At 40.3% G+C, this 27,791-nt stretch overlaps 2 pseudogenes; one reads left to right on the top strand and one right to left on the bottom strand.

Moving 5' to 3' along the window:
• Positions 1-1,339: 1,339 nt before the first annotated feature.
• Positions 1,340-15,615, bottom strand: LOC143640999 (hexokinase-2-like; annotated as a pseudogene).
• Positions 15,616-16,014: 399 nt separating this feature from the next.
• The window catches only part of LOC143641000 (RNA-binding motif, single-stranded-interacting protein 1-like), a 158,017-nt pseudogene continuing 146,240 nt past the window's right edge, over positions 16,015-27,791 (top strand).

The raw sequence follows: 27,791 nt of genomic DNA on the forward strand, positions 1-27,791 counted from the left end.
GACTAGCAATCATAACCTGGAGTTTGGAGAAGAGTATATCAGAGAGTCAAAAAAAAAAAAAAAGAAGGCTAAAATGTCAGAAAAATTGAAGAAATAAACTTTTGAAGCTGAAATAATAATTTATTAGGATTTTGAGACTATAAACATAAAAATATTATGTAATAGCTGAAAATGACCAAAGGAATAATAATATTGTTCTCCACAAACTAAGAAAGTTTACACCCAATGAATGCTTTTTAAAGTCTTGAATCACAGTATTTATCTTTACAGAATGGAATGCATAACAAAAAATTCCAGATTTTCTTGTATTTTTTAGAATTGTTTGGTTTCTGCTAGGTGTAGTTCTAAGTGACCTTGCCTGTTAATGCAATGTGTCATTTTGTCCTCATTTGTATTCCCTACTAAACATCTGCTTCCTTAATATAAAAGATTGCTGTCATTTAACTTCTTTTAAACTACACCACCTTTAATGTCTGTTTAAAAATCTATTTGATTAGTAAAATCTAAAGTTATTTGATTGCTCTTAATAGGCCTGATTTTGAACCTTACTTACCTGAGTACAAGTTAATCTTTGTCTACTGTGATGTGTTTCAGGCTAGAGGTATGATATTTTATTTTTGCTAATCAAAATAAAAAATAGTAAACTATAACTTTTGTAATTCTAGTATTTTTATGTTAGTTATTGTATAACATTTACATTTGAATGTCCTGGAAATTTATACTGAAGAAATACCAAAAGATCCAGTTATATTTTTGAGGCCTCATGTCACAAAATATAGTTTTAGCTGAACTCTAAACATTTCATCTTGATGGTTTATAGATTTGGAGTAGTAGAAATCCAGAATATAACTGAACAGATAAATTCAGATTTTACTGCACTCCTGCTACCAATTGAATAGGTGGCAAATAAAATTTAAATAAAATATAATCAAATCAACAAAGAGCTAATTAAATCTGTTAATGATTATAGCACTGGTTACCATCAAACTCCTTGATCAATCCCAAACTGTAAACTACTGGTCAACTCTCCTCTTTAACTATGTAAGTAATGCTATTTTTTTAAAATGATATACAAACAGGATTTTAATCCTGAAAGAAAATTAACAATCATTTTTCTCAATAGACTCATGGCTTGATTTTACACTGTTTCTCAATGGAGAAAGGAGATTGTTCAATTTGGTAATTAAAGTAATAGTAATTGAAAATTCAAGTGATTTCTTTCCATTTCCTTCTCAAATTAAATATCTTAAAAAATGGATTGTTCAATCTTATCAGTCCTGTAACATCAAAAGAATAACAAGGTGATAATTTAAATCATTGATTACAAACAAGTGTGACCTTATTTTTCAGGGTATTTACCATTATTATTTACTAGGAAGTTGTAAACTATATATTTCACCTTTAATAATTTTAGACTGTGACTGCATGAAGTATTCAAATTATTTCTTTTATATTGCCTAAAGAAAATTAGATTCATATAATATAAAAAACCTACCACTGGGATAGGAATCAATTAATTGTAGCTTACTAGTTTTAGTACAGACACTCATTGTTGTTGAACTCTGTTCTTCCTTGAAAGTGTAGGTCTAAATGATCTCCTGGCTATAAAAAATACAGTTCACAAACCTTTTAGATTTATGTCCTCATCTCTAAAATGGGTTTACTTGTTTAACTAATGAAATTACTGTGAGGCCTAGAAATTGTACAAGGAGAATAGTTACCTCAATGATGAACTATGCTGACTTATATCAAGTAGGAGAATATATACCTTCTGTGTAGAATAATCTGAGACCATTATTACTTGTCAATTTTGAAAATTGAATTATTCCCTGTATATTCTCATGTATGACTTGCATTTGGTCCTTTTGTAGTATTATTTTTGGTACACATATTTTGCAAAGAAAATGTGTATAAGGAATGTGAGCACTTTCAAAGTTATTAAAATATGTAACTATTATTGCTAAATTAAATAATATTTTACAATTGGGTAAAATGCAATTTTCATGCTGGTATATAAGTTGCATCTGCAGAATTCTTAATATATTCAATTACATGTGTTTTCAGGTAATTGTACGGTGAGAAATGGGAAGTTAGCTAGGCTGTCCCTGATCTGTATGCATACATGCAAAATTGAAAGATAAGGTTCAGATGCACATTGGTCTATTGCAGTGCAGGTATATCTATTTTTTGAAGATACCTCAATGAGAGTCAGTTTTATTTTCTCCGGTATTCTGCTTTACCATTTTGTTCTTTTTCTGTCATGGCTCATTTCCCAGAGATAGATTAAATTGACAACCTTAGGGCCCTGATCACAAACTCAGATTAGTGCTCATCCCACTGGACCACACTCACTCTTCCTGAGAGTGACAGGAAATTTTAAAAGAAGGTCCTCATTCTGCTTTGTACAGGGAAGGTAGAACACTGTCACTACAAAACATATCCAAACCCAAAGGAACTTCACTGTCTACACATTTGGAAATAATAAAGACAGTGGCCATGCCAGCATGTGGCATTTCCAGCTGTAGAACACATTCATGTCCCTTCTCTCATTGCTGTCCCTGGGTCTTCAGGACAAGCATTAACTCACTAGCATTACACTCCTGCTTGATTTCCATTCCCCACACTGCATTCTGCTTGTGTCCTTTTTATGAAATAGGTGCACATAAAATTGTAGTGAGAAAATAAACCCTATTTTATAAAGAAAACTATTTTAGAGACCTGGAATCATCTCCTTACCCTTCAACTGAGCAGACTCTATTCACTGGCGCAGATGCCCTTGGGGCCCACTCAGGTCAGTAACCCAGTTCCTGGTCTATGCTTTGAGAGTAACCATAGCATTAATTTTTTAAGGGCTCTGAAATTCACCATTCTAATTTGGAACAGAGTTTTCTGCCATTAGACCAGAGGACAGAGGCTTCACTCTAACAAGCCACAGCATAGCATGCTTCTTCCCTGCCTGATGTTTACTTAGTCCTTGATAGAGTGAAGCCTGCCCTCTTTAATCAATCCTCATTGCCTGATTATTGCAACCAGCAGTGAAGAAGAATCCCCAAGCCAAGCATGGATGCTTCATCACATTATTTTCCTCTGCACATTTTAATTTACATCCTATGATCGGGTATCTTTCTTGTTCTATTTGACCTAAAAATACAACAATATCCCTGTTCATGGCCCCATGCCATGCTCAGCACCATCTTTCATGTGTGAGCCACTAGACTGACTTGTGTGAGCCCTGCTCTGATCTCACTTGAGCTGTGAAATCCTTCAGCTTGTCTGTCCATGAGAAATACATAGGACATGACCGCATCCTCCTCCAAACCCTAAATAAACTCTCACCTCTCAATCTGAGACAAGAACTTTTTTCAAATATTCCCCTTGTCTTGAGCCGCTCTGATATGCGGCCGTGGAAGAGCAGCCCATGCTTGGTGAAATTGATAAGGATGTTACAGACAATCTCGCCAAGTACATGCCACTGATCATCTTCTCAAACCTGCAGTTCATGGAGGTTAAATAGAAAGGTGGTGGGATGTGTTGAGACAGAACGGAAAGCGGAGGGCAGCATGGTGGGAAAGGAATGCCACTTAATTCACTTAAGCAGGATTCCTAGTGTCCTCTCACACTGATCCTCCACCTTCAGCAAAACTGAGCATGTGCTCTCTGCTCACACCCTCCCCTCACCCGACCACCACCACCACCACTCATGAAGCTTTGTGATGTTGGCCCTTGACCAGTTCTGGCAAGAGAGGGTGCTTGACGCTGGATGGCTGGGGAGGAAGAAAGGATTTACTCCTGTGTGGGTGCCCCAGAAATGCTGTTTTACCCTGGGAGCAGCAGTGGTCCACTCATCATTTGTCCCTCACAGACTCAGCCCTAGGTTTTGATCCCACCCCCACCTCCACTCTCCCAGGCCTCAAGGTGGAAGCAGCTTCCTCACGTTTACTAACTCAGAACTTTCTAAGAAACCCATTGTCATCTCAAGATAATAAGCTTCCTTGCAAATGCTATGGTGGAGACTCCGATCACTCATTGCTGTCCATTCTGGGATACAAGACCCTCACCTAGTTGGGTGCCTACCTCTGTTTGCCCAGGTTGAGCAAAAGATTATCCACAGCCTTGTCAAATTCTGTGTGGAAGTCGTCCAGGCATCCATTGTCCCTGAAGCCCCCCAACTCCATGTTGACGCACATCTGCCCCTCTTCTCCATCCACCCCTCTTCTCCATCCACCTGCTCCACGTTGCACATCTCCTCTATGTAGCAGGCATTGCTACCCATGCCTGCCAATCACAGGGACACCAGGTCTCACTCAGCTCAAGCCTCCCACCCATCCAAGGCTTTGCCCCCCACCTCTGTGGGGAGGATGGTTGATAACCATACCAACAATGAGGCCAACCTCACAGTGAGGGTCTTCATAGCCACAGGTCATCATAGTTCCAACTGTGTCATTAACCACAGCCACCACGTCCAGGTCAAACTCCTAAGAAGGCAGAAGCAGATGCCTAGTCCACAAGTGAACCCCAACATTCTCCCTTCAGACATTTGCAAGGACACTTACATGTATATAAAATACATCTCAAATGCTGTGACTCACTCCCTTATTTCATGCGAGGCTCACTCAAGGTTTGCATGAAGACTTCCCTGCCGCAGTCCTGCTGCAGCAGAATAACCGGGGGGTGACAAATAACTTGTGTACGTTGATGCAGCAGGAGTGAGAGCCATTTATTGTAGGATCTGAGCGATATTTATACATTTTACACAGCTTATCTAATTAGCATTAAATAGATACAGCAGTCAACCAATAAGGAATCTCCACACTTAATGGCTCACTTTTGTTACTTCACAAACCACTCCCTCTGGCATTTTGCCAGGCGCCATCCAGACTTGTTTACAGACTCTAACATTTCTCTGGCAAAATAACAGGTGCCAATCTGACTTGTTTACAGACCTTAACACTTCCCTAGTTGTGCTGCTATTAAGATTGCCACTTCCCTGCTCACTTTACCTGCTTTCCTTGTCCAACTTCATTTATCTTAGCCCTTAATAACAGTTGCCATTGGATGATGGATTTATGTTTGAGAACAAACGTTCTTTTTTTTTTGTTTTGTTTTGCTGTCATTCCTGAATCCCCACACCCAGAACAGAGCTTTATGCACAGTGGACACTCAACCATTGTGAGCTGAATGATTACATCAATTTTCCTGCCAGCCAAAGCAACTGCACTCAATGTTGCCCCTCACAGATCACTTCAGGCATCAATGAATCAAGTCATGGGGTCTCCTTTACCTCTCGCCTGTGGATCGCTTCCTTCAGCAGGGTGACCATGTCCTCACCCTCGCATCCAGATGCCTTGAAGCCTTAGGTCCACTTAAGGAGGATACTCTAAAAAGCACAGAGAAGACCTCAGAGAAGGGCTGCTGTGTCATTTCTGGGCTCTCAACCTCTTAAACTAGACAGATTCCCTGGAGTAACTAGCTATATCACCTACCAGTGATACTCAACCTAAGGTTGTCCCTAAGGTTGTTGCTTGGATTTACTGAGTACTTCCTGTGCACCAATGCTGGTGCATGATATATGATACACCATTTAATCCCCACAGCCATCTTTGGAGAACATTTATCATGATCACACCCACCTTTTACAGGTAACCCAGGCACCCATGTGACTTGCCTAGGCCTAGTTTGAAGCTAGGAGCAGGACTCACCTCCAGACCTGCTGACTCCAATTAATGGCTCATATGCACTGTGCAAATGTCCCAACACATGTTTCCTTCAATGGGCAAAGCAGTTTTGCCCTGTCCCTGTCCTTCACTTAAATCAGAAGGGCCAGTACATCAGTACATCTCTTAATGTTTCATACTTCCATATCCAGTGAACGAGCACCTGGCCATTGAAAGCAAGAAGCTTCCTGGGCCCTCCTGGAGGCTCCATGCTGCTCATCTCATTGCCTGTGCCATGCATGACCTCCTGTGGGATGGAGTAGATCTTGTTGTGCATCTCTACTCCTTGCTGCTTCCCATTTTGCACACGCACCATCAGGACCTGGAAATTGGTTCCTCCAAGGTCCAAGGCCAAGAAGTCCCCTTTCTCTGGAAAACAAATCCAAGGAGGAAATGAGCTGGGGTGACAAAGAGTGACAGTTTATGTGCCTTCCCCTGACAGGGGCCACTCTATAGCTTCAGCAGCCTCAGGGGGTGATGGAGTGTGAGCTCTATTTAATGATGAAGAAAAATGATGCCCCAGGATGAGATCTCTGCTGGCTCCTTAGTGACTCTCAAATGAGTCCACATGCTGGGGGCCCAGAAGTCAAAGAGAGCACTGCAGAGCTCTGGGGATGCTGATATAGTACATTTAAAACTATCTAAATACGCTATTTGTGCCAAATCAAATACCACCTTAGGTTAGATTCCAGACTAGAGAAGGAAAAAGAGAGTGTAATTCTTTAAAAGAATTAGAAGGAAAATCTTTTAAAATGAGAAAAACTGCCACCATTAGGCAATTTCAGTGTGCCACAAGCCTCACACACAGTCCCCATCCAACACTTAGGGATACAGTTCATTCCTTTCTTATGGATGATCAAAATCTGGCTGAGCTGGACAACATTACTTATGTAGAATCACATCAGTAGAAAAAGGGAGCAGGGATCAAACCCTAGTCTCTGGAACCTATACTAACTGCTAGATTGGCCTGCTCAGCAATCATTTTCTCTGAATTGGGAAAAGACCTCCATTTGTTAGGTTGCAAGACCTACAAGAGGGTTTATAGCAACCTTTTTCTGTAAAGGGACAGACAGGAAATATTTTAAGCTTCGTGGACCACATAGTCTTACTGCAAACACTCAACTCTGCCGGGGTAGTACAAATCAGTCATGAATGCTGTACAAACCAATGGGCATAGCTGTGTGCTGATAAAACTTTATTCACAAAAACAGGCATAGGCCAAACCTGGCCCAGGTAGTACAGTATACTGAACCTTGACCCGGACCAAGTGATGGTTGTGAGCAGTGGCTCTGGTACCTAAATTCCAGGATTTGAATCCCAGCTCTGACATTTGCTAGTAGTGTGAACTTGGGCAAGTTTCTTAACTTCTCAGGCCTCTGTTTTTTGCCACATACAGCAGTTTGTTAATACACAAAAGTAACTACTAATCTTTAATAGCTAACAAATATTAAAGGAATTAATAGGCATTAAATGTGTTGATACATAGTAGGTACCAGTAAATACTGTTTGATTTTAGCTGAGATATGTCTGGTTGACTCTAGTATTATAGTAATATAGCTTCAAAAACAGGTGGCAGTTCAAATGTCCAAGGCTAATGCTAACTGAGCTACCCAAGCATCAATGCTAGGACAAATGCCTGCTAGGTGAGCATCTCTGCTGCATACCTGTGCCATCGGGGGTAGCACACAAGTAGGTGGGCAGCATCTTCACAGGGGCGATGGAGTGTGTCTCCTTGTTCAGACCTCACTCCATTTCAAGCTTCATCCTCCTTTTGACGTCCAGCAACTGCTCATGGCTCAGTTTTAGAGGCTCCAGGGTCTTCTGGTGGGCTCTGTGTTGATCAGCCAGTTGGTAAGCCACTGCAGTCACCATGGCTGCCCCTTTGCCGCTGCCATCCTCAGAGTGGAGGAAGCAAATGTCCCAGTAAGGCACCAGCCAACGTACAACCTTGTGAAGACACTTGGCAAAACTGTAGCCACCCAGGTGAGATAAGAGACAGGGGTCCACAGTTAAGGTCAGTGGTATAAATGGTTGCACAGTGACTCACTGCTTCAGCCCAAAAGTTGGGCCTGCAAGAGCAGAGGCTTCCCTAAGCCTTCTCCCTCCACTCTTTCCCATGTTAGGAATCCCTGTATAAAAACTCAGATGACCGCCCTGGTGGGGTTTATCCCCAATGAAAGGAAAGGACACTTCTAGCAAAACACTGTTCCCTACGTGCAGTCACAAGAAATCTCCTCTGCCCAGGAGATTGCAATCAGCCTCTGCAGTCTAATAGAATCAGGTGGCTCTAACATTACCCATTTTTCATGTTTCATAACTCATTTTATTTGAATATGTCACTTCTTCTGCACTTTCGTCTCTCTTTTGCCAATTTCTGCCAACCATCTCAAGGTATCTGAACAACTAAAGATAATATCTTATGTTTGGCAAGAAACTCTCCAGGTGATGACTGCTTTGAGGTATCGTTCTGCTACTCCAAGTGTGGTCCATGAGCCAACTGCCTCACTGGAGGCTGTGAGATGCAGGATCTCAGGCTCACCTCAGACCTTCTGAACCAGAATCTGCCTCTTAAGATCCCCATATGATTCATGTGCACATTAACTAAAGTTTGGGAGGCACTGAGCTAGGAGATTAGGGGACCTCAGAGCTGAGACCTTCCACAGTGACCAGCTCAGTTAATGATGACATATTGACCTGGCACTCATGTTAGGAGAAATTAAGTGAGTGCAACAAGAGGCTTCTTCCAGGTCCCAACTGAAATTTGAATGTCTGGATATATATAACCCAAGGGATCAAAACATGCAGTGTGGCATCAATTCAATACCCAAATCAGAGGCTGGTAACCCCCAGTGCTGAGGTGGTCCCTGGCAGAATACATACCAATAAGAACCACCAAGAATCATAAGAGTAAAGACTGAAACTCTGTCTTATAAATAAGAGGGTGGCCAAGAAGAGTACCCAGCAGCCAGGGGAGCTCTGCGTCATCAGCAGCCTTCAGAAATCACCTCCACCCACACCAGGAATGACATCCTCCAGTAGCCGCTTGCTCTGTTGGGAACTATAATTCTACAAAGACCCCCCAACACCTTGGGATGAAAAACAGAGCTGCCCTATGGAGTCACCAGGTCCCAGGTACTCTTGGACCTCCTTAACTCCTGGGCCCAACATGCTGACTCACTGAAGGTGTTTCTTGTAGACGGAGCCATCAACCCCAATGGTGGAGCACAGCCTATCCTCGCCCTTGCTCTCCTTGATACGCTGCAGCACAGCAGCCAGGGTGGTTGCACACAGATTGGCTGAGCGTGTGGACACAATCTGGCAGATCCGGTGAGTGGCCACACAGTCCTCCTGCAATGGATTCAGACCCAGCCGCACCAGCACCTGGTAGGCCTTCTGGATGCCATCCTTATCACGGGGAATGAGAAAGATAGTGTGTGGGCACTTGTCTGACCCACTGTGGCCAACAGGAGGAGGGTATGGGTTGGCAAGGAAGCCCATCAGCTCCAGCCAACCCCAACTATCAGTGAGGACAGCATATCTTATGACCTTGCTACCTGTTTGTGAGCAGGGCCGGGACAACAAGGAGGGAATACAATGCAACATCACCACCCTGAGGTATCTTTCCCAGACATCACACACACACACACACACACACACACACACACACACACACACACACACAAACACTCACACACACTCACATACAGTACTACCCTGGCTCATTTTTCCCCCAGTAAAAAAAAACAGTATTTCCAGTATTTCTTTTCTGTGTGCTAATATGAAGATAAGACCTGGTTCATGGACCTTCTACACTCTTTGCATTTGCCGTTTGCTTGTCTTAGGGTAAACAGACAGAATCTCTGCCTATATAGAGTCACCTCTAAACATCTGAATCCAGCTGTGGTGCCCATTTGTTCTCTCTAAAGCAGCCAGAGTTTGTCTGTGTCTGAAGATGGTGGGAAAGGGTAGGTGATTTGACACCATAAATGCCCTTCTCAGTGGAACCAAATGCTTCACTAAATTGAGTACTACCATCCCCTTGGGGTGTAGCAACTTTAGCCACTGTTTAAAGGTTCCACTCAGAACAAAGTCCTTGGAATGCTTTCACTACTCCTTTTGGCACTGAAATCACTTCCTCTCTCTACCTGGTTCCTCAACTAATAGGACCTCCTCTATTCACACGAGGAAATAGCAAGAATGGAAAACTAGCCGCAGCTATCAGGATACCATGGGCCATCCTCACTCCCACTCCCCAGCTGGACTATAAGTGGGTGAATATATCTGTGGGCATTCAAGCACCTATTTTTCTGTTTTGAAGTAGGGCTCAGGGTAGTCCCTTTTGAGAACTGCTGATAAGAAAAGAAATGTCAGAAATTCAGGAGAAGAACAAGGAGATAGATGCAAACAAGTGTTAAGCTGCCCCCATTAATGCCTCCAGAATTTAACCCAGTGCAACAGCCCAAGTCCCTGCATGTGCAGGCCAACTGTTCCCAGAACCCTGAGTCACTTTGGTAGCATCACCCTCAAAATCCACAGGAGCACAGACAAGTAAGTAGAGTGAATTCACAGGCCCACCATGGGCCACCTTCAAGACCCTCTTGTGGCCAGGTGACATGGCACATGCCTATAATCTCAGCAGCTTGAGAGCCTGAGGCAGAAGGATCATGAGTTTAAAGCCAGCCTGAGCAACTTAGTGAGGCTCTAAGCAACTCAGCGAGACCTTATTTCTAAACAAAATATTTTAAAAAGAGCTAGGGATGTGGCTCAGTGGTTAAGCACCCCTGAGTTCAATCCCTAGTACCACCACCCCCCAAAAAAAGACAATCATGTGGACCTCCTGCTCAAAGTGTCAAAAGCCAATGCCCCATCCATGTTCCCCAAATGCCTCTCCCTATAACCAGACACTCGGTTATGGGGAGAGGCATTGGGACCAGAAACTTACTCTTCAATATCTGAGACATCTTTGGTTTCAAAGCTGCCTGTGATAAGCAGTTCTGGGCTGAGCTTCCCCTGGAACAGCAGCTCTTCCTTGGCCATCTTCACCAGGATGAGCCTTACCAGCTCCCCCATGTATATCCCACTGATCATCTTCTCAAACCTGCAGGGAAATATAGATCAAAGCAATAATACCCCCTCACCGTCCATGAATGCACAACTTTCCTAGGGAGGCAAGACACAAATATGTAAGATTCAGCATGCTTTAGAGGTCAACATGATTAAAGATTAACTTATTCAGGTGTGTGTCGACGTGACAACTGGGGGCGCTGCAGGAACTGTGGGATTGGGACTGACCCTCAGGCTGGTGAGTCTTGAACAATGGGGAAAAACAGGACTTAAACAGATGAAACAACCAGGGAGTATAGAACATTCTGGAACAGACTGAATTTTAGGTAATTTAATTTTGTGTAGGAGAATGTTTTTTAAAATTTCTTCTCTCCAAAAAAAAAAAAACTTCTTTGAAATAAAATCTCATGTAGAGTCCCAATATTTTTTTTCAAGAGAAAAAAATTTTTAACCTTATTAAATATAGGACACAAGCCTCTTACAGGCGATTTGTGGATTCCTGAGAAAATGGTGGGGTTGGGGGACAAGTTGGGGCAGGAAGATAGTGAGGCAAGATTACAAGACCAAGTTGGAACAGATCTCAAAGAGTCTGGGGGTAAACACAATGGAAGTTTCTGAGCAGGCTGGTGATAGAAGAAACATGTTTTAGAAAGGCAGAGATCAGCTCCCAACCTGAGGCAGTTTTGTAACTTAATTTTGCAGCACTAGGTGACACTGTTTCCTTTAGAAGTCTTTCCAGCGATGACTATGTGGCAGAGGAAATTCAATCTCTTTTGTGCAAAGAAGACCCATTGGTCTCTCAGAAAGCCTCTGGGTCTTAGAGAGAGGAGGCTCCTAGGGCTACTGGTACTGTCTAGGACTGGCTTCAGTGACAAGGAGGCCCAGAGCAGGGGTGTGGAAGGGAGTTGGACATTACCTTCAAAGAGACAACTCAGGACAAGTCAGGAAGCATTGGAGCTAAGGGACAGGTGGCAGCATTTGTTCTGAGCACAAGGCACATTGAAAATGTCAAAGTAACAACATGGGCACCTGCCTTGGGAGTAACCTGGCTTCAACAGTGAGGATTCCACATCTTCACATGTGAATCTAGTTCTATGGGAGGTAAGGGAAACACCCCCAGGGCAAGCGGGTCTCTACAGTGTGATGTCATCGCTCATGATTTTGGGGCTACCTCAGCTGACAATTTGAAAGATGACTCCCCAATCTTTTTTTTTATGGATAAACCAGGAATATGCTGTCAAGACCTGGCTGGAAATTTTGTCTTTTGATACTTCAAAGGGTACAGGGCTCTTTGGAATGACATGGGTGTGTCTCATTATTGGAGGCAGGCATTGAGTGAGTGACTTCTGAGCTCATAAACCTCTGGTCACCTATGGCTGACACAACCAGTATGTTCCTAAGTTCAGGTAAATGGACTCACATTCCTACACGTAAAAAAAAGCTTATGACTTAATGAAACCAAGCTTTGAGGAAGAAAGGACTCCCCAGTAAAGCAAAAGGCTGCCCACCACTGACCTGGTTTATAGGGCTAGTTTTCCTTTCTAAGTAGAGATCTGTGTGAAAAGACTTCCCAAAACAGTCCCAACACCAAGAAGACCAGAGAGATGCTGCATTGCTCAAAATGTTTTGTAAATATGTTTAGTGCTTGCAGCAATCCTGTCTCAACATCTTCAGAGACATTTGGCCAATGTGAGAATGAAATAAGGTTGTGTAAGAGTCGAAAGTAACATAAAACCAAGTCTGGCCTGGCTGGAGTGTAGAACATTCAGGTCACAAAATGCTGGGGCCTTTTATCCGATCTACTTCAAGATTATGGTTGGGCCACAGACCCAGGATGGAGCCCAAAAAGGCTTCTGAGAAGCCAGCTTTTCCATAAGCCTTAGTCAGTCTGCAGCTGAAGCAGGAGGCCCTGGGACTCTGTGGGTTGGCAGTGAGCAGCCATATGATATAACCTGGTCCTTTGTGGGGTGCAGGGGTTGGGAGCTACTAAGGGGCTTTCAAGAACTAGGATATGACCTTCCAAAGTGAATGTGCTGAAGGATGATGGGGTTTATTACTCGCGCTGGTTTTAGAGCCCTCTCAGCAAGTTATATTCCCAAATGTTCCCATAATTGGTGGGTGCCTTGGAAAACTTTGGGTGACAAAGTAAGACTACAGAGATGACCTGAAAACAAATCCCCTGTCCCTGAGCAGCCCCAACCTCAGTTCCCAACACACCGCCCAACCCGCCACCCAAAGGCCCACTCACAGTTGCTTCCCAGGGTTCAGCGAGCCCATGTCGATCTCTGGGTCAAACTCCGTGCGGATGTCATTGAGCGCGCCATCGTCAACAAAGGCCCCCCACTCCATGTTGATACACATCCGCCCCTCATCGCACTCCACAATGTCGATGTGGCGCATTTCCTCCATGTAGCAGGCATTGCTGCCAGTGCCTGACCAAATCAAGGAACTGCTCAAGCACCTCCCTACACGTCCCTCCCCTGGCCCCATCTTCCTCTCACGCTACTGTCCAAGGCTGCTCCATATTAGGATCCCTTCCTGCAGACTCCTGGGCTACCCAATATATGATCCAGAACTCTACTACCCTACTCCCAGCTCCACAAGCCTTGGCTTGGCCCTCCAAAGCAACTACATCATTATCTTCAAATATAACCCAGTCTACAGGTCACTCCCTTCTTTTCAGCCTACTCCCCCTACTGCACATCCGGCTCTCACACCCAGAGCTCACTCACCCACAATGAGACCAATCTCACAGTCTGGTCATCATAACCACAAGTCATCATGGTCCCAACCGTGTCATTCACCACAGCCACAATGTCAATATCAAAGTCCTGTAGGGATGAAATGGAGGGTTCTGACCTTCACCATCACAGAAGGGATGGATACAGGATGTAAAGATGGAAAAAGAGCAGCAAGACACACAGCTCAAGTGCAACGGGCTTACTAACCCAACTCAGAGCCAAGGAAGGTTCGAGCTGGAAAGCTAGATCCACACCCGAGTGAATATCGGGCAACTCACTCCCACCCTGCTTGTTCTCATTGTGGAGAACCATTTTCCTGACACCAGCCCTGTGGTCTAATTTGTAGCCATTACTGCTCTAAGAAAAGTCAATCTTGATGGCTTCTTCTACTTCTCTTTCTTCTCCCTCTCACCTCCCTCTTCTTCCTTCTCTCTCCCTCCCTCCCTTTCTCTTTTTCTCTCTCTCCCTCCCACTCCTATGACAGAACTTTATTTTGTCCACTCTCTGCCCCATTCTACCGTCATGTCACCATCATGCCAACTTCCTTACTTGAAATGATATGAAGTCTTCTTCAGGACTGAAGGGTTTTTCTTGCACCAAGACTAAGATTACTTTCCACCATGTTAATCTCAAAACCCCAAAGGCATCTGATTATATATAAAATTACTGGGTAATAGCAGAGAAGAAGAATACCTCCCCTTAAGCTCTACAAAAGCTTCTCAGGCTGAGTTTGAGCACAGACTTCAGAGTGAATCCCAAAGGGCCTGCACACCCGAGGTCCCACCACTCCACGCTCACCCCTCTTCGCTGGATGGCCTTCCAGATCAGAGCCACCACATCTTTGCCTTTTACACCACTGGACTTGAAGCCCTTGGTCCATGAGACCAGGAAACTCTGCTACAAAACAACCAAGGAATGAATATTGATTTTCTACAATTAAAACACAGGCCACATTTTTCCAAGCATCATTAGTAGAGCTCTCTGATGACCAGCTAAAGTCATCATTGAATTTGTAGACTGTCTCCTGACTAGCGGAGGAAAAAGAAACTCGGGCTCCTCCCAGGTTCAGGAAAGGAGATCAAATGAGTGATGCCTTCATGATTTACCGCCTCAAAGAAACAGAAGGAGCAAGCTATAGACTTGCCAAAATAAGATATGTATATACTTGAATCATTAACTCACAAAGCATCCTTCTTTCAAGACCTTTCATCAAAACACTCAGGATCAAAAGAGTTCCTAGTTTCTCATTCCTGTCACCCTGGGTGGGATTGGGACACTGTGCAATAGGTGTGAAATGCAGAGTAACAAAGAGCACCCACCTCCCCGATACTTTTTCACCCCTCAACACCTCCACACATACACAGTCACCTGGAGCCCAGAACTCTCAATACTGAATCCTTAGCTATAAAATCCTTCAGTGCTACTGCCAATACCACAGCACCAGATGGCCACCAGGGAGTTCTTCCCAGTCCTCCCAGCCCCAGGAGCGAAGCAATGCAGCAAGTCTTCTGAAGAACCCATCTTACTTCATCTAGCTTAGTCTGGTGGCAGGGGAATGAGGAGGTAAAGCCCAATGGGAGCTTCCTGTCTTTGATTTGGAGCTTATCCATGAAGTTGGCCAGGCATTCAGTAATGTGGTCAAATAGCTAAGGACACATGATACAGGAAGATGAGCAGGCAGAATGGCACAGGAATTAAGACCTTGGGCTCACAAATAAATTAGTTGAATTTGTACCAGATCCTCTTCCTACCCTCTGAGTCTTCATTTGCTTTTCATCAAAGAAATGGGAATGTAACTGGACTGCCCACAAACAGTTCCTCAAATGATTAAAAGAGTCAGTTCATATAAGGGCTAAATACTAGTTAGTACTCATTAAAAGCTGTCCTACATTTAGACCATTTATCTAAACATCTGTCAAAATAACCCTGAGAGGAAGGGGAAAATTGTGGCCAAAGTTATCAGAAAGTCCACGCACGCCCTACAAATAGGACATCCTTTGGTGGCCCTGGCAGACCCCCCAGACACAAATGCCTAGCCAATTATCTTACCAGAAAGGAAAGTTCACCTCACCATCAAGTAGTACTTCATCATCCATCTTTCTTGTGACTGGGGGAGTGGTGGAACATTCTGTGTTGGCATTCTATGAACCAACTTAGCAAAATTGAGTAACTTTTTCCTATTTTTTCCTCTATTCTAGAAAACTAATCACCTAGGGGCAATCTAAAGAAGTTATCTTTGTTTTCTACTTTCAAAAATGGAAGACTGGGCTGGGGATGTGGCTCAAGTGGTAGTGCGCTCGCCTGGCATGTGTGCGGTCTGGGTTTGATTCTCATCACCACATACAAACAAAGATGTGTCCACCGATATCTAAAAAATAAATATTAAAATTCTCTCTCTCTCTCCTCTCTCACTCTCTCTCCTCTCTGACTTTCTCTTTTAAAAAAATGGAAGACTAAATTCTCTCTGAAGAGCAACAAAGAATAGGGTTTTGTGGATGGACACTCTCACAACTGTGATTACACTGAGCAGGACCCACAGCTCCTCAGCCCTGGAGAAAGCTGCATTCACAATGAGCCAGGTTTTCAATCAGCCCCAAGAAAGCGCCCTGACTTCCTTCTTGGCCATTCAGCACCCTCAAAGAGAAGTTGGTGACCCTCCAGATGCAGAAAGGATGAGGCCAGAGCTTTGGGGAACAAAATATAAGGAAGAGGTTGAACACATTCCAAGTGCAAGGTTAACCAGGTGGCAAAAATGAAAAGCTAAGTGGGGGAGAGGGAAGTGGAAAAGAACAACTATCTTTTCCTTTCCAGAAAGAAGTAAAAATTCTACTAAAGATTTTCAAAGAATAGTCCTGGGCCAGCAGCACCACCACCACCATCACCTGGAAACCTGTTAAAAATGCAAAATCCATTCACCCTCCTCCCAAGACCTACCATAGCAGAAATTCTGCTGTGGATTAAACCACATAAAATTGTTTGCATTTACTTAGAAACTGAAAGGTTGAGGAAAGATTCACAGTCCTGATTGGCTCTCTGATGCCTGGGGTGTGGTCAGCAGAAGGCAGCTGGAAGGCAGAGCCAGCCCAACCTAGGAGGGTAGAGTTCTAACTGGGCTCCCTAGGTGTATTCTGTCCCTCTGTCTGATAACACAGCTGATACTGAACCTTCTACCTCTAAACCAAAACATTCTCAAGGATAAGTGCTAAGCTAGGACTGGGGTCTCTCACCAAAGGAGATCACTAGTGTACAAGGGCCAACTTCCTCTAACAGAGGTCAAGTATTTTAATATGCAAATAGGGTTTCTAGAGATATCTATCTAGAGGCAGTTCTGCTCTTCTATTGGGGAAGTTGATAAGAGAGAAAATATGGGATGTATTAAACAAATTCCCAGCACCTTCTTACTGACACACTAGTCATTGATCTTTAGCACAAACAGTTTTATTCCCCCATAAAGGAAGTTGCAGCAGCTGTTCAAAGTGACAAAGCAATCTTTAGAGATGAAGAGTCTTTAAAAGGAGAAGTAGAAAGTCACCTTCCCCTCACCAGCCCTTCCCCTCACCAGCTCCCTCTCTAGATGGGAAGGCAGAGAAGAAAGACAGTGAAGATGCTTTAACTACTGCCCTGCCCACAAAGTAATCACTGGCCATCTGGGGCTACTTCAAATCATTAGAAAATAATAAAAATAAAAATTCAGCTCTCCAATCACAGTAGCCCCACTTCCTAAGTACTTAATGCCTCAAGATGCTGACAGCTACAGAATCATGCAGGCCAGATAGAGAGCAGTTCTACCCCTGCAAAAACTTCCCTTGGCCAGGGCTGGGCTCTATTTTGTATTTTATTTAGAGACAAGTTCTCACTGAGTTGCTAAGCACCTCACTTTGCTGAGGCTGACTTTGAGCTCATAATCCTCCTGTCTCAGCCTCCTACCTTTTTTTAAAGTGGGGAAGAGGAGACCATCTGCTTCCTTGAACTGGAAGCCTAACCCCTTTTCTGTTAGCTGAGGACCTACAGATAGATGCTGAGAGAAAGAGCTAACATCTTCCTGCTATAAAAAAGCTCAAACGGCATCACTGTGAGGAGTTTGAAAGTTTTCCTTTTCTTTTTTGGTCTAAGGATCCACTCACTCCCCTTACCACAAGATACACCTTAAGTATTGTAAGTGCTACTATTCAGGTTTATGACCTACTGCTTTGAAATGGAAGTGATGGGGCAGAGCACAACTTCCTTTTTGGGGGGATAAAACTCTTTTGCACTAAAAATTATTTTGACTAGTGTATCAGGAAGAAGGTACTGGGAATTTGTTTAATACATCCCATTTTTTCTCTCTTATCAACTTCCCCAATAGAAGAGCAAAATTGCCTCTAGAATCTTACACAGGGACTCACTCTGCCCAGGTTCAGAGTTCCTCAAGAAACCTCTGCAAGTTTGGAGCTTGGTAAATTGGTCTTGGTTTTAACTAAATTTGCATTTTACTTAAAATACTCATGCATAATAACCCAAAACCTAGAAGGTGGGCTGGGTAAGTGTTCTACTATAAACACAAAGTGAGAGGGACATTGGTTACACTTGCTGAAAGATGGGAGGAGGGAAGTGGCTTTCTGGAAGGTTGCAGGAGTTAGATTTACAAAGCACTGGAGACAGGAGTGTGCAGCGTCATCAAAAGGAGGGAGCAGTGCCATCCAGCATGGAAAGGACAGAGATTGAATTTAAGAGTTTTTAAGCAAATGATAACTTCATTGTAACTGAAGTGTGTGGAACAGTATAACAGAAAGGAAAGTCATGGCAAATAGAACACAAGCAAGCTCCTGCTGCATTAAGGGGAGTTCCAATGTTAGGCAAAGCAGTTGATACTCCAGTTAAGTAAGGCCATAGCCAGGCACTTCAGTATTTTGGCCTGCACACTTCACCTGCTTGAAATCATGGGGGGGCTTTATTTAAATTTTTATCTCTGCCCTGCACATCAGAAATTCTCAAAACTATTAATGAATGTGTAAATTTATTATATCTTAGAAGGAATCTGATGATCTGGAGTGAGAAGGGTAACCATGGACTGATGAGTAAGGTGGAGAAGGAAATCACAGGAGTAGAACCCAGCAGAGAGCTATTGAATATTCTTGGCAATCACCAGAAGAGTCTGCTCCAGAGTCTGGGCATGGAGAGATGTTTTGTGTAGGAGAAGTTGTCAGTGATATCACATGCCACTGGATGAGAGGCATGGGGAGGCAGCAAGGGAGGTATAGAAAACAGTTAGTACCTTTAGGGTCTAGAAGACTAGGAGAATGGATATTCATTCATGTAGGTGAAAAATTGATTTTAGCATGTCATGAGAATTCTTAGAGCAAGAATTGTTTTTATTTAGAACTTCTTACGGCAGATGCTGAAGGGAATAGTTAAGACTTGAGACCTTGTTTTACACAGGAAGTTAGAACTGGGGCATAAAGATGAAGAATGGAGACAGAAACAAAGAGCCCAATAACAGGTAGAAGGTTGAACCTGAGGAGAAAGATGGAAAGATGAACACTGAGAAATTAAAGACAGCTCTGGGTGAAGAGTTTGCTTTTTTTATGGTACTGGGGACTGACCCCAGGAATACTTTATCATTGAGCTATATCCCCAGTTCTTTTTTGGGGGGACAGGGCCCAGCTAAATTGCTGAAGCTGGCCTTGAACTTAAAATCCTACTGAATCAATCCCGAAGTCAAAGAGCTTTCGAAGCAGTGGAAAGAGCATGTATAAAAAGCCCCGAGGCAAAAAATAACATGTCACATTTGAGGAAAAAATAAAGATCAGCATCAATGGGCATGGTGGGTAAAGAGGGTAGTGAAGATACAGGAAACATTCTAATCTTTTAGGCCATGGAAAGGAGTGTGAGCCTAATTCTAATGGTAATGGAATTCCATGAATGGCCTTTAAACAAACAAATGAAAAAGATAAAATAAGATTTCTATTCCTATAAGATCCCTTCTAAAGCTTTGTGGATCATGGATTGAGACTGAGTAAGAGTAGATGTTTCCCATAATGCCATTTATAATAGTGAAATTTTTCAAACCAAATACTTATTAATAGGGATCATAATGAATTTATCATCTATCTGCTTACACTTATTAGGAAAAATTTCTACTACAACGAGAAAAAGTGTGTATGTGCGTGCGTGTGTGTGTGTGTGTGTGTGTGTGTGTGTGCATGTAAAAGCTCTTTGCCTTGAGAGATTGATTCAGGAGGATTTTAAGTTCAAGGCCAGCTTGTATGTTTGTGTGTGTCCATGCTACAAAAATCTGAACAAAATGATAGAAGTAGTTGGCCTGGCTCTCCCTATCACATAAAATTAGTGGGTTTTGGAGGTGACTTTATAAATTGGTTTATCTTTTCATTCCATGTAGCTTTCCTATGAATGGGCATGCTGTTTTTAATTAGAAAAAAACAAACAAACAACCTTTCATTTTAGGAAGAAAGACAAACTTGCCTATACAGGATGAAATTATTTAAATTGTTTATTTTCTCTCCCTACTTTTCAAAATTTGACCACATTAGTTAGTAGGCTCTTAATGTGACCTGGCAATCTTTTTGGATAAAATGCACATTTGTATATTGCTGTCTCATCCTAACAATCCAGAGTTTGAGCCTGAGCATGTTATTTTTCTGCCAAAATATGGAGATTCATTAGTTTCCATTAATTCTCTATGGATGATGAACATGCATCTTGTCAGGTGCCTGCCTATTCCTTAAGGAAAAGAATCTAAATTTAGACTCTCTCCCTAGTCTGTGGTCTTGGTAACCCAAAGGAGCCTAAAATTTTTTTTTGCAAAGAGGCCTATTTTTAACTTCTGAAGCCAGAATTTTCCCAGCTTTTCACCTGGGAGGCTTGGTGAAAATTACAAATTGGCGTTAGCATCAAACTCCCCAGTCGTCTTCCAGCAAGCACCATTACCCTAGATGCACATACATCCTACACAGGTACTGGGGAAGCTGGGGGTTATTTGAACATGTTTTCAGAAAGAATATTACCTTCTTCTTGCTGCACATTGTAATTTTTAACACTTTTCTATAGGAGGAGGGAGTTGCTTATCTGGAATTGCAATCTACTTGGTTAATTTTTAGTCCCTTTAGAAAATTAAAAAAAAATTGTTTTCTTCCACTCTAAGTTCTAGGTGCTGTCTCTTCAGTTCTTGTCATCTTATAGCTCCATCCCTTTAATACCTTTTCCTTGGTTTCTCATAGAAAATAGCTTAGCCTTTGTGCTTTCTTGCCCTTGTGTCTCTTACCTCCTCAGTGCTTTTCAGAATTGTCCTTACTCCATGTCACAATTATTAACTTAAAGGTTATTAAATCATAGCTTCCGAGTAAGTACCCAAATTCATTGTGCAATAACTCAAATCATCCATGAAGTTTCTGGTTAATTGAGAGCTTTGTTGTGTGATTTAGAGGGATGATGATGGTGATGATGATGATGATGATGATTGGTTAAATATTGCAAGAATGCTGAATGCAGCATTGAGTCCTCCCTGACACCCACAATTTTCCCCAAAACTTGTAGGATATGCTTCCTTAAAACAAATCACATACATAGTACATCTTCATTACAGAAAAATTAGGCAACATTAGGAAAAACATCAGCTGTAGTTTCATCACCAGCAGATGATGTGATATTGCTAACATATTAAAATATACAGTGAAAATACATTCTGTACTGTCGTTGAACAATTCATACTAGTTACCCCCCATCTATTTAATCTCATATTTGGAGTGCACCTGATTTTTACTTATAAGCAATCATAAACTATTCCTGTTTTCTATGCACTGCCTGGAAAATCTGTGGAAATATTTTTGTAAGTTTTAATTGATTAGATGATGAAATATTAGTAAGTGGCATAGTACAAAATACAGTATTTCTGAAGAGTTTGTCCCCCTGATAAACTTGAACCTGTTCTCTAGGTTGTCAGTAATAAGGAATTCAAAACAGCATACAACCTGCATTGTGCATGAGATTTCAGTATTGGAACACTAAAGATAATAGGGCCTATCAGTGCTGTGTTCCTCAAAATGTGGAAATATACCAAATGCACCAAAATTGTCTCTTGAAGATTCTTCTACAGTTATGCAAAGGGACTCAGATATCTGCATTTGTAGTAAGCATTCCAGAAGATTCTAACACCTACTAAACTTTGGAAATTACTGCCTTAGTGCACCTGACAAGTTATGCCCATGGCACATCTTTTCTAAATACTTCACTATTTTCAAAATCATACTAACAGAGCAATGCACCAAATTTCTGGTAGTGTAAAATGACAATATTGATTTTTTTTTATTGATTAAACAACCAGTAAAGATGCTTCCCCCTCTCACTATATTTAGTTTGTTTCCTTTCAGTCTCATAATGATGAGGTTTATTGGAGTCCCTCTAACTCTGAAAACACAGAATATTTCTCATCTGTTATTGAATTTCAAGGTTTAAGTATGAGACACACGAAGCACTAAATGCAGTGAATGTATAGGTGAATGCAACTACAGTTGACATGAAGCAAAGGCATAAATATGTAGGGCATACAGATTCTTTTTTACAAGACTTACACTAAATCCCAAGGAATCTACACAATATTAAGGGACAGCCAGTGGATGTCACTACTGTGCATTGGATTTGTAGAGCCAAGGTTGTTTTTGCTGTTACCTCTCAGAAATAACTGGCTGGTGGTCTTATACCTTCATGAAATCCAATGTGTTTTTTTCCTTTCCTTATAAATTATTGACTGATTCTGTACCAATTAGTTATACCAGTTGGTAGGTTTGTTATCAAGTTAAGCTTCAAGAGAAGAACCTGGGCTCAAATGATTAAAAATTTAGAGAAGTTAATTAAATATTCAGATAGTCACTGAATCTACTTTTTGAAACTATTATATTGCCTTTTAATGCTCATGATTTGTATAATTAATAAAAAAACAAGCTTGAAAGCATGTAAGGAAAATGAAAATTTAAAGAGAGTCAGGCTAAATGGCAAGAAGTAAGAATATTCTTTCATTAGAATATACCCTATAAGAAAGTGAGAACTGTTTTGTCTTAAAACACTGATATCATTTTTAGTAAATTTTATGTTATAGAATTCCACAATTCATTTTAGAAATTGTATATTAAATCAGTGAGTGGCCTGAGGGCTAATTAAATACATTTTGTGAATTGTATACTTTTGCCTCCAGTTAAACCTTCATTATTCCAGTGAATTTTGCCATTTGAAGGTTTGTTGTAAAGTCTAAGCAGTGAATCATAGCTGACCAAATCAAATTGGGGCTGCTGTGGAGATCCCTGGGCTTACAACTAAGCTACTTTTAGTTAATTGTAAATTTAAGAAATTGCACTCAGCAACTCTGACCCCCCAATTCTAAGTTTTAAAATGTGCTTTTCTTTAGATCATGGATTCTTTTCTACTATAAGCATACATTTGGAGTTATTCCAGGGTTTTTTCATTGTGTGACAGTAGAAAAGACATTTTAAATCCTTACATATCTTTTTTCTTCCCTGTTTTACAGGGCAAATCAAACAATACCAGGAATCATTGTTATTTGGGGTGGAGGGGTTGTGCTAAATGTTCATAGACTCTTTGATTAGTTTATCTCATTTAATCATTGAAAAAAATCCTATAAAGGAAGCTGTGTTACTCTAGTATCACAGAAGAGAAAACAAAATTCCGAAGCTCACTTTGAAATCATGGGGTGTCTGATTTAATTGCCTAAGAATTTTTAAAAGGACTCGTTCAGTCAATAATGCTGTTGCCATGCTTTCTAAAGCCTTGGTATTGGATTGAATTCCCTCCATGTGCAGTGTGTTGGCTAGGGGTTGGCAGTGCATGCCTCAATGTGAGCACAGAAAGTACCTGCTAAGCCTCTTCCAGAGCCCTTTGAAGTAGGCTCTGTCTCTGCTGACCCATAGCATTGAATCTAGTTACCTACACTTTGGAAACTGTGGAGTCAGAACCAGTGGAACATTAACGTTTATACATTAGGCTTTGAAGCATTATCATAGAAGAAGGGAACTGTGGAAGATATTTTCAAACTTAATTTAAAGATGGAAGAACCATAGTGAATATAAATGATGGTTCTAAGGTCATTTCAAGAATCTAGACATATCCCTAGCACTGACCAGCTTTTCTCATGTAAGGCCCCTGGATAGTACCTGTTTGAAGCTGATTATTGAGCCTACTTCTGATGTAGAAATTTTTAAAATTAATTTCCTAACTATAATATTTGCTCGGTAATATTTAACTATAAGTTCTAATATCATCAGCATGACACAATTACATGTGTAGATAAACATTGTGGATGAATAGTAATAATAAAGTGGTTTCAACTAGGTTCAATAAAAAAGTAATAGTGTGAATTTTTAGAACAAATATGTTGGTGAAGTAATGTGTTGCATTTTTCTTTCATATTTTAGGATTTATTTGTTTATAAAATGTTGATGAAGCTGCTTTATTTTGCCATTGCTCAGATGTGCTGTTTTTCAATTGTCTAATCTATCATGTATCTCTTTATCTTTTTTATTTAAAAAAAATAGGTTATAAGCTCTTTGTGTAGAGGAACTTGTTGATGAATGCTTCAGTTGGAAGGAATTTGTGGGAAGCACTATGTGTGTGAGCGGTGGCATGGATAAAAAGACCAGAAGTTTTAGGCACAGAAACACAGAGAGTTCAAGCCCACTTAACTAACTCTATCACAAAGAAACAAATAATCTCTCTTTACTGTAGTTTTGCTTTATAAAGAGAATTGTCATAATTATTGAGATAATATATACAAAACATAAGACTTTGGACCTGGAATAAAAATAGGTCAATAAGTAGTATTTTTAAATTCTTTTATTCATTCTTTCTCTTTGTGGACACAATAATCCTTCACTAAATTTTGGTTAGGAGAATAAATTATGAAGTACTGCATAAACAAATTTTAAACCTATTTATAGATTTATCATGTCCATTCTTGTCATAATCTTTCATTATCTCATTTTCCAAATTTTACAAAGATTTTATTATTGCATTATAATTATACATAGTAGCTAGATTCTTTGTGACACCTTCATATATGAACATAACATCATTTGCTCTATTTCATTTCTTAGTACTTCCTCTTTTCCTAACCTCTTCCCTCCCTGATCCCCTTCCTCTACTCTACAAATTATATATATATATATATATATATATATATATATATATATATATATATATATGTGTGTGTGTGTGTGTGTGTGTGTGTGTATACACAATTATATATATAATTATATATAGAATTGGATTTAAAAACTTAATACGATTATCATCATAATATATTCATACCTGTATTGAATTAATTTGGTTAATTTTATTCCCCAGTTTTTCCACTTTCCTCCTCTCCTCCCTCCCCCTTGGTTTCCTACCTCTCCTGATCTTCCTTCTATTTTGCTGTGATCCCCCCTCTCTTTTTAAAAAAAAAAAAAATTCCTCTTTTTTCTCTCTAGCTTCTGCATATGAGAAAAAATTCAACTCTTGGCTTTCTGAGTCTGGCTTTATTTTTCTTAGTATGATATTCTATAGTCCAACCCATTTACCAACAGATTATATAATTTCATTCTTCTTAATGGCTGAATAGAACTTCATAGTGTATACAGACTGCATTGTCTTGGTTCATTCAGCTGTTGACAGACAACTAGGGTGGTTCTATAATTTGGCTATTGTGTATTGTACTGGTATAAATATCAGAAAGCATGTATCACTATAATATGCTGATTTCACGTTTTTGGATAAATTCCAAGAAGTGAACTATCTAGTTGACTAGTCTTCTGAGGAATCTCCACAATGATTTCCACAGCAGTTGTATCCGTTTGAAGTCTCACCAGCAATATGTGTTTCTTTTTCCCCACATCCAGGACAGTATTAATTATTATTTATATTCTTGGTTGCTATTCTAACTGGGATGAGATGAAATCTCAGTGTAGTTTTGTTTTGCATTTCTTTAATTGTTAAAGATGGACATTTTTTTCATATATTTGTTTATCATTTGCATTTCTTCTTTTGAGGAATACCTGTTTAGTTCATGCATCCACTTATTGATTAGATGTGTGTGTGTGTGTGTGTGTGTGTGTGTGTGTGTGTGTGTGTGTTTAACTTTTTGAGTTCTTTATATATTCTGGATATTACTCCCCTGTCAGAAAGTAGCAGGCAAAGATTTTCCATTCTGCAGGCTGTCTTGAAAACCTCCCCACACCTCTCTGAATTACCATGTGCTGAACACTGTGCTCTTTTTAGGCAGGCACTAGTGCCTCTGCTCACATCCACCCCTGGAAGTTGGTTTTTGTACGTCAAGTTCTCCTTTGCTATTCACACTCTGGCTGTACTTCAATGAACAACTTAAAATATATCTTTCCCATGAAGCCTTCCCCCCCAAAAAAAGATTCACACAGCAAACAGCTCTCTGAAAATTTTACATTTCTGAAGACATATTCAAGAGTGCCTTGTCAAATTAGCATGTGTTTGAAAGAGAATATAAGGTCCCCTTTAGGTAGACTCTCAGGGAATGTATTTCATGTCAGTGTCCTCTCAATGCTACCTAGTAAGGTAGACAAGTAAATATTAGCAGATATATCTCCAACTAAATCATATCAGGGAGAATATAAAAAATCCTTTTCAAGTTTATAGAAATAATTTTGCTCTTTTTCTCGTTCTACTTATTTAATCTTTTCTTTTTTAGGATTATAAAATAATTTTAAATCAATTTAGAATATAAGAAAATTTCACAAACTTGTGACTGTGATTGCTTTTTCAACTTCCATTCATCTATTCAATTTTTATTGAACACTTCCTCCCACTTAGTACTTGTTTTATTTTCCCTTTTTTTCCCTAAGGAAATGAAACATAAGAAAGGGAAGATCCTTATTCTCTAAAAACTCATAAAAAATTAGGACAAATGCATTAAAATATAAATATGAAAATAATGTTGGTATAAATATAGGACTCATAAGTTTACTCCAAATGGGTAAAGTTAACCTGCTCTTAGCTGTCATTGTTTTCAAAATTAAGATATTGTCCTACGATTCCCCATGGAGATTTTAAGTGGTTCTGTACCTCTACCTGACATCCACACTTTTTGTTCCTATTTATTGAGTTCAGAAAAAAATTAGTATTTTGATATTCCATGTTGAAACATTCATAAGTATGAAATTTATACAGCTTGAAAAGTATTTATTAAAATTAATTCTTTTCATGACATGTTTATAGAGATTTGAGTCTTGGAAGACATGTTCTTGAGGGAAGATGTACCATGTTCATTGCAGAGTAAATTTGGAATAATATTTGATAATTCTTTCCACACAAAGGCAGTCCAAAATGTACAAGTGATTCTCAACATTCATTGATTGCAAATATATCTCAGGAACAGCTGGTGATTTAAAAATATTTTTTCTATTTTCTGTAGCCATATCAACAGACATTTCATTGAATTATATGTAAAGCCTTGACAAAATAGGTCTTGTAGAAAGTGAGTTAGCTGAAATCTTACAATCTCATGATGTTGTGATTGGTCTAAGTGTGGTGAAACCTGAAATTGTGGGCTTATTCAGCCTGAACATTTGTACGAAGTAATGAAATTTAGTAATAAATAATTCCAAGAGGACTTGTTAAGCTGGAACATTGCTATCAAATTATACATACATGTTGACAGCTGTACCAATAAATTTGAGAGCTGTGAACAATCACACATAAAATAATGAAGGTCCTTAAAAGGCCCTGCTGCTCTTGTTTGAGGGAACAAAAATTGCCATTTGACTTAGTTTTCTTTCTCCATTAAAAAAGGAGAAAGGAGATGGAATGCTTTTGAGAAATGCTTTTTTTTTCAGAGAAAATTTTGAAAATAAATGCAGTGTGTCTAAATTAGGTGTAATAAAAATATTCCTGAATAAGTTTATCACATTATCTGTGCTGTCAAAATTAAGCCTACAGATCTAGCTGACTGCAGAAATTTCTTTGAGGTTTTGCCATCTTACAAATTGATAATAGTGCTTTGGATTTTAGTTATGAACAGAAATGTAAGAAGATTACTTATTCCCAAAATCTTGATTCTGAATGCAAAATTGAATAAACTCATTATAGTTGCTCCACTGAATTTAACAAATTATGAGCCAATAGATAAATATTATGCTTGAGGAGAGATTATGTTATTTTTGCAATTACCAATAGTTTTTTTCAAAATATAAAGGAAGCAGACAAGCTCTGTTAAATTGCCTTGGATTTAAAAATACCTAGTATGCAACTTCCCATAGAG

This window comes from Callospermophilus lateralis, unplaced genomic scaffold (assembly GCF_048772815.1).
Source record: "Callospermophilus lateralis isolate mCalLat2 unplaced genomic scaffold, mCalLat2.hap1 Scaffold_82, whole genome shotgun sequence".
In the NCBI taxonomy this organism is placed as follows: Eukaryota; Metazoa; Chordata; class Mammalia; order Rodentia; family Sciuridae; genus Callospermophilus; species Callospermophilus lateralis.